The following is a 7421-nucleotide window of genomic DNA, read 5'->3' as shown; positions in this document are numbered from 1 at the left end:
TCCACACACTGAGTCAACACTTTCAACAAGCTGTCTACCAACACCCCAAGATCCCTCTCCTGGTCAATCACCGACAGCTCAGTCCCCATCAGCGTATATGTGAAGTTGTGGGGTTTTGCCCCAACATGCATCACCCTACACTTGCTAACATTGAACTACAGTTGCCATTTTGTTGACCACTCCTCCAGTTTGGAGAGATCCTTTTGGAGCTCCTCACAATCTGCTGTGGAGTTCACTATCCTAAATAATTTAATGTCATTGGCAAATTTGGCCACCTCGCTGCTTACCCCTACTTCAAGATAATTTATGAATAAATTAGGAGCATAGGAAGCTGCCATATACTGAGTCAGACCATTGGTCTATCTAGCTCAGTATTGTCTTCACAGACTGGCAGTGGCTTCTCCAAGGTTGCAGGCAGGAAACTCTCAGCCCTATCTTGGAGAAGCCAGGGAGGGAACTTGGAACCTAGATGCTCTTCCCAGAGCGGCTCCATCCCCTAAGGGGAAGATCTCATAGTGCTCACATGGAGTCTCCCATTCAAATGCAACCAGGGTGGACCCTGCTTAGCTATGGGGACAAGTCATGTTTGCTACCACAAGACCAGCTCTCCTTTAATTAATTAAAAGGCACTAGTCCCAGTACACACCCCTGGGGGACCCCACTTACCTTCATTTAGAGAACTGTCTATTTATGCCTACCCTCTGTTTCCTGTCCTTCAACCAGTTACCAATCCACACATAAACTTGTCCCCTTATCTCATGACTGCTAAGTTTTCTCAAGGGTCTTTGATGAGGAACTTTGTCAAAAGCTTTTTGCAAGACCAATTATACTGTGTCAACTGGATCACCTTTATCCACATGCCTGTTGATATTCTCAACTCCAAAAAGTTAATGAGGCAAGATTTACCTTTGAAGAAGCCATGCTGGTTCTACTTCAGTAGAGCCTGTTCTTTTATATGCTTAAAAATTTTATCCTTGAGAATATTTTCCATCAGTATGCCCGGATCAGACGTTACAGCCTGTAATTTCCCAGATCCCCACTGGATCTCTTTTTGAAAATGGATGCTACAATGGCTGCTTTCCAGTAATCTGGTACAGAGCCTGATTGTAGGGATGAATTATATATCTTTGCAAGGTCAGCAATTTCACATTTGAGTTTGTTAAGGACTCTCGTGTGGATGCCATCTGGCCCTGGCGATTTGTTAACTTTTAATTTTTTCATACAGTTTAGAACATCATCTCTTATGATCTATCTGACTCATTTCTTTAGTTTCTGACCAGTGGCATATGGAGGGTAGCCGCAGCCCTTGTCCAGCCTGCCGCCACCAGCCGCCACCACCCCTGCCATGCCCCCTGCACCTGACATTAGATGCAGGGGGTGTGCCTACGCTTGCAACTGGGGCCACGTGCAAATGGACAGAAATGGGACTGCATGCATGTTTGGACAGAAATTCTGGGCAGTGCTCCCTTCACAGCGTGTCCGGGATGGCTTCTCCCTGCTTACAAAAGCAGGAAGAGCATTCCAGCCAGGCTGGGAGTCCAGTGTTGGCTGAAACCTCTTAAAAACAGAGCCACATGACCCCATTTTTAAGAGGTTTCAGCCAGTGCTGGGTTCCCAGCCTGCCTGGGAATGCCTGTCCCTGCTTTTGCAAGCAGGGAGATGCCATCTTGGCCATGCTGCGAAGCCAGCACTGGACAGAATTTGCATCCAAATGGGGTGTGTGGACCCATTTGCTAGTGTGGCCACACCCCCTGCATGTGATGCCCCCTGCGTCTGGTGCAGCCCCTGAGTGCAGCAGCCTGGTTTCTGAGAGAGAGAGAGACAGAGAGAGCCAGCCACGTGCAATGATGGCTCAAACCTATCTCTGTCCCTGAGAAGCTCGATTCAGACACAGGTATATGCTCAGTATCCTCCACTGTGAAGACAGATGCAAATAACTCTTTCCTCTTCTCTGCAGTCTCCATTGCCTCCTTCATATTCCCTTTCACTCCCTCATCATCTAATGGTCCAACTTCTTCCTTGGCAGGGTTCCTGCTTCTGATGTATTTAAATAGGTTTTTGTTATTCCCCTTGATGCTTTTAGCTAAATGTTCCTCAAACTCTCTTTTTGCATCCCTTATTGTTTCCTTGTATTTTTTCTGCCAGAATTTGTGTTTCTTTCTGTTCTCTTCATTTGGGCAGGCCTTCCAATTTCTGAAGGAAGTCTCTCCCCCCCCCCTTATAGCTTCCTTGACTTTACTCGTTAGCCATGCATCCTTCTAGACTTGGTGGTTACTTTCCTCCTTTTTGTTATATATTATAACTGGGCTTCTATTGTGCATTTAAATAGACTCCATGCATCTGGAGTGAAGTAGTACTCCTGAGCAAAGTAATACTCCTGCACCGAGTACACACCCACAACTTCTGCCCATCAAGCAGATATTCATACATGTAACTCTGTACAATACACTGGAAAGCACCCCCTCCCCTGCTGGCTTTCTACCTTCATGACTGGTTTTGTTGGTTGTTTAGAGTATTTGGAGATTGTTTATTTGAAAGTCAGTCTTAGCTGAAGTTATCAGCTATTCGACAGTTCAAACTTTATTTCCAATAATATAAAAGAGGAAGTATTACCTTCTCTTTCTGCTGGGCTCCTTGTGATTAAGGGGGCTTCTTTCAAGCTCCCCCACACACTTCCCCACTAAACTCCACACAAAACTCCTGTATACCTCTTTGCTAATTCCTGTTTGCTAAGTTCTGGTCGCTAAGTTCCCTGGCCACCTCCTCTTATGTAGAAAGTAGGCTTCAAAATGAGGCAAACAGGCTCAACAGGAATGTGGCCCCTCCCACCAGGTGTGACTCACCTCATCCATAGTCGACTCCTCCCACTGTCTCTCTCCAGGTAATAGAGAAATTAAAAAACTGAAAGTCACACAGCCACAAAAACAAGTCCTGGCAAAAATGAACACACACGGACTTCTCCCCTAAAGAGATACCAGCCCCTCAAAATCTCCCTCTCCTCCTGTCTGTTTGAAGAACACAAGTGTTATTTGGGGGTGGGGGAGAGCTTGTAGAAAAGCTTGCTACCTTCTTAGGTCTGCTTCTCCTATTCCCAGAGTAGGCTTCAAACTCAAACATGGCTTCAAACTCAGAAAAATGGAAGACATCTAAAATTGCCAGTCTGGCTGCCAAAAAAAAAAAAAAAAGAAGCTTGGAGACTCATTTTTAAAAATTGTTTTTAAGACACCCAAGAAGGGTAAGGATAAACAGGCAACCAAGGACAAATAGAGAGTAGTAGCCCAGATTTGCAGGGTCAGTGTCAAAAAGCTAAAGCTTTTTAGGGTGAGAACCGAGCACTGCTACTTGCACCTCACCTTTGGCAGCTCTGTCCTCCAGCCCATTCTGCTGCTTGCTGTAGCAGGCAGTGTGCACCCCACTTCACCAGGTAGCCTGTCTCATGTTGCACTGCAGCTCCAGCTGACACCTTTCCCCCACTGACTTTCCTCCCAGCAGAAAACTGGTCTGCCAGCAAGAGACAGACTAGCCAGCAATGCTGGAGGCCTGCTACAGCAAGCAGCAGATCTGTCTGGAGGGCAGTGCACACTTCCGAAAGTGAGGCACTGGCAAGGGGAAGAGGGGCATCATCAGCCCAAGGACAGTGTGGTGGGTCAGGAGCCAGCAAGGGATAACAGAAAAGACCAGGGCAGCACTGGAGAGAAGGCAGCGGTGGGGAGACCTATGTGGGGTCCACACTCCCTGGCCATGGCTGGCTTTCTGCCTGTCATCTCATGGGGCAGCCACCCCTGTGGGGTACTAAAAGAACTTGTTGATGTACTCTCAGAGCCTGTCTATAATCTTGGATAAATCCTGGAGAACGGGTCAGGTGCCACAAGACCAGAGATGGGCTAATATCCCAATCTTCAAAAGGGGGGATCTGGGAAACTATAGATCAGCCATCTAAATTCAATGCCTCAAAATATACTAGAACAGCTAATAAAAGCACTTATTCTAGAAGTATCTTGATTGCAATGTAGAAATCAGTAGAAGGCAGCATGGATTTCTCCAGAATAAATCCTCCCAGACTAAGCTTGTTTTCAGCAGGTTACTAGCTGTGAGTGTAATTTATTTTGATTTTGGCCATGCCATTGACAAATGCTTTGTCCGTGGTATTTTGCTCAAATGTGGGTTAGATTATAATACCATCTAGGTGGATTCACAAGTGACTGGCAAACTATTCATCCAAGACTCCTCACCAAACGGCAGGGAGTTTTTGAATGGGTGCCGCACAGGGCTCTGACCTGGGCCTGGTGCTCTGCAACATTTTTATCAGGGACAGAGATGAAAAGGTGGAGCAAAGCCTCACCCAATCTGCACAGGAGACAATATTGGGAGGGATAGAGTCACTTCAGAAGACAGGAATACAACTTGTAAGGACCTTGATAGAATTGAAAACTGGGCAGGGATTAACCAACCAAAATTCAGCTAAGGCAAAGGCAAAATCCTGCATTTGGTTAAAAATAAAAATACACAGGTACAAAATGGAGAATACCAGCTGGCAGTAGCTCATGTGAAAAGGAGCCTGAACTTGCAGCTAATCCCAGGTTGAAGATGAGTGAGCAATATTATGCAGCTGCCAAAAAATCAGGGGTTCTCAAACTTGGGTCCCTCCCCAGATGTTGTTGGACTACAACTCCCATAATCCCCAGCATTGGCCATCATGGCTGGGGATGATGGGAGTTGTAGTTCAACAACATCTGGAGACCCAAGTTTGAGAATCCCTGGGCCAATGTGATTTCAAGCTGCATTAATAGTATTGTTTCATGTCCTAGGAAGCAATAGTTCCATTCTATTCCATGCCAGTGTGCTTTCAAAAAGCTTTATTGGAGCTGGTTCAAAGGAGGGCAAAAAAAGATGGTTAGGAGGACTCAGGAAAATAATGTCCTGAGGAAAGGTTAGAGAGGAGAGCTGGTCTTGTGGTAGCAAGCATGACTTGTCCCCTTAGCTAAGCAGGTTCTGCCCTGGTTGCCTCTGAATGGGAGACTTGATGTGTGAGCACTGTAAGATGGAGCCTTACAGGACAGGGGATGGAGCCGCTCTGGGAAGAGCAGAAGGTTTCAAGTTCCCTCCCTGGCATCTCCAATATAGGACAAGATTTTTTATAGGACAAGATTTTTTTTATTGAACCAACTACCAAAGCATACAGTACATTGCCAAAGCACAATTATATACAAAGTGGTTCTTTGTACATGATATATCTACAAAGATTTACACACAATGATTTGGAAACACACAAGTTATGAAGTATATGCAGGTAGTACTGTAACTCGGGGGTGGGGGATTTCAGGGCACATCAGGTAATCGTGGGGGGGGGGGTTACATCCAACGTCCATTTTCACAATTTGTCCCATTGCTGTTTAGAAGAGATACTCTTGTCTTTTTGCACATAACCATACAAACTTTTCCAGAAGAGATTTACTGTCTCATCTGCGTGAACCTCTTGGTCGCATCTTCCCTCCCTATTCCTATGCAGGAGCATTGCATAAATGACATACAGGTTTACTAACCTGATTACGAGGAGGGGAACATTCCAATTCCCTAGTCTGAGGGCACCCGTTCTGTCCCGTTTCCTTGAAGGTTTCTTTCTGGGACCTCGAAAAGAGGTTCTATCACTCAAACCGATGTTAGTTCTTCCCAAGTCTGTTTTTCCAAATCAGGCCACTCTAACAGCTTGCTTACTCCCTGCCACACTCTTTTGGCTACCACACACTCTTTTAAGAAATGTGAGTGGGTTTCCCTGAATGTTTTGCCTAGCTCACTAGCTTTCTGTTTGCAGGTGATTTTAGGGCACTCTTGCTGGTCCTCTGGGAGCCATGGCTTAGCCGCATTAAGTGGTAGTACTTGATGGTATAAGCGCCACCTTGTTTCCCATAAATGGAAAGGGACTTTTTTCTTTTAATGAGAGCGATAGGGTGATCGGGTTGCAACAAGTACTGGGAAGTGCGGTGTTTGTAGCATTTACGTTCTAAATCAGGTTTTAAGAAACCCACTTCTAGAATCTCTCCATAAATTGTTTTCCTTAGCTGCTTAACTGAGGAGGATCCTTTAAATAGATCCGGTTCAACCTTCCATTTTTTAAGTGTGAATAACAAATCTCTCAAGTAGTCTGGGTGTTCTCTTTTTAATACTTGTGTGATATTGCCATTGAAAGATCCTTTCCCCCACCATGCTATGCCCCATGCTGACTTGTGCCAATGCAGAGCGAAAAGCGAGACCCAGGTTTTTTGCAGGAGGTTGGACATATCATGGACATTCACGAAAATCCAGTTTCCAAAATTGTAGGACATGAATTCAGTTACAAAATAGGGTTGCAGGGCAGGTAGGGCTAGGCCTCCCCGCTCAACCTCCTTAAATGCTACCGCACGGGCCAAAGGGAAGGACGCTGTGTGCCATACTAGACGGAAGATCTGGCTTTCAACTCTCTGAAGGAGATCAAGCGGGGGAGGATAGACTACCGCCAGGTTATGCACCGGGGGTATCAGGTAAGTCCGGATGTAAACCGCTTTCTGGTACATGGCAAGGCTCAATTTTTCCCACATGGTGATTTTAAGCATTACTTTTTCTTCCCAATCTGTCCAATCTTTCCCCCAGGCTTTTTCCTTAATCCCATATTCAATCCCCAAAATGTTTATCTACCCACTTCAGTTTGGACTCTGGGGCCCCTTCGCTTTTTCATTCAGAGATGGGTAGGCACGAGAGTTGCTGGCGTTCGGGGTCCATTTTAACAAATACGCTTTTGTCAGCATTTAATTCTGAGCCCAAGATCTTGCCATATTCCCAGAAGAGGTTTAGTATTACAGGGATTTCATTTTCACTCGATATCAGTAATGTAACATCATCAGCATGAGCTACAAATTTTACCTTAAACTCAGAATGTGGTTCTGAGGGGACAGGTGGTTCGGCTATCCCATCACTCTCCCTCCTCCTCCCTCCCGGGAAGGTCTCGCAGGGCGGGGGGATAGAGACCGAGAGTCCTTGCAAATGGGGTTCTCTCTGGATCCTGATCAGGATCGGATCCAAGGCCAAAACATAAAGTAATGGGCTCAGTGGGCATCCTTGGCGGACACCCGAATGCAAAGTGATCGGGTCACCCCGCCATCCATTAATCTGTGGTGTCACCTTTGCATTCGTATAGAGCAGCTGTATCCAAGTAACGAAAAGGGGTGGTATACCTTTAGCTTTCAACAATGTCCACAGATAAGAGATTCCTACCTGCAACCTTGGAGAAGCCACTGCCAGTCTGTAAAGACAATACTGAGCTAGATAGACCAATGGTCTGATTCAGTATATGAGACCAAAACAAAAGCAAGGGCGATCACAGATATACAACCAAGCAAAACAGAGCGGGGATGAAACCCAACTGTGACTAAGGTGAACGTATAATA

The sequence above is a fragment of the Hemicordylus capensis genome, chromosome 1, assembly GCF_027244095.1.
Source record: "Hemicordylus capensis ecotype Gifberg chromosome 1, rHemCap1.1.pri, whole genome shotgun sequence".
Taxonomy (NCBI): Eukaryota; Metazoa; Chordata; class Lepidosauria; order Squamata; family Cordylidae; genus Hemicordylus; species Hemicordylus capensis.
This window is presented reverse-complemented; position numbering follows the sequence as displayed.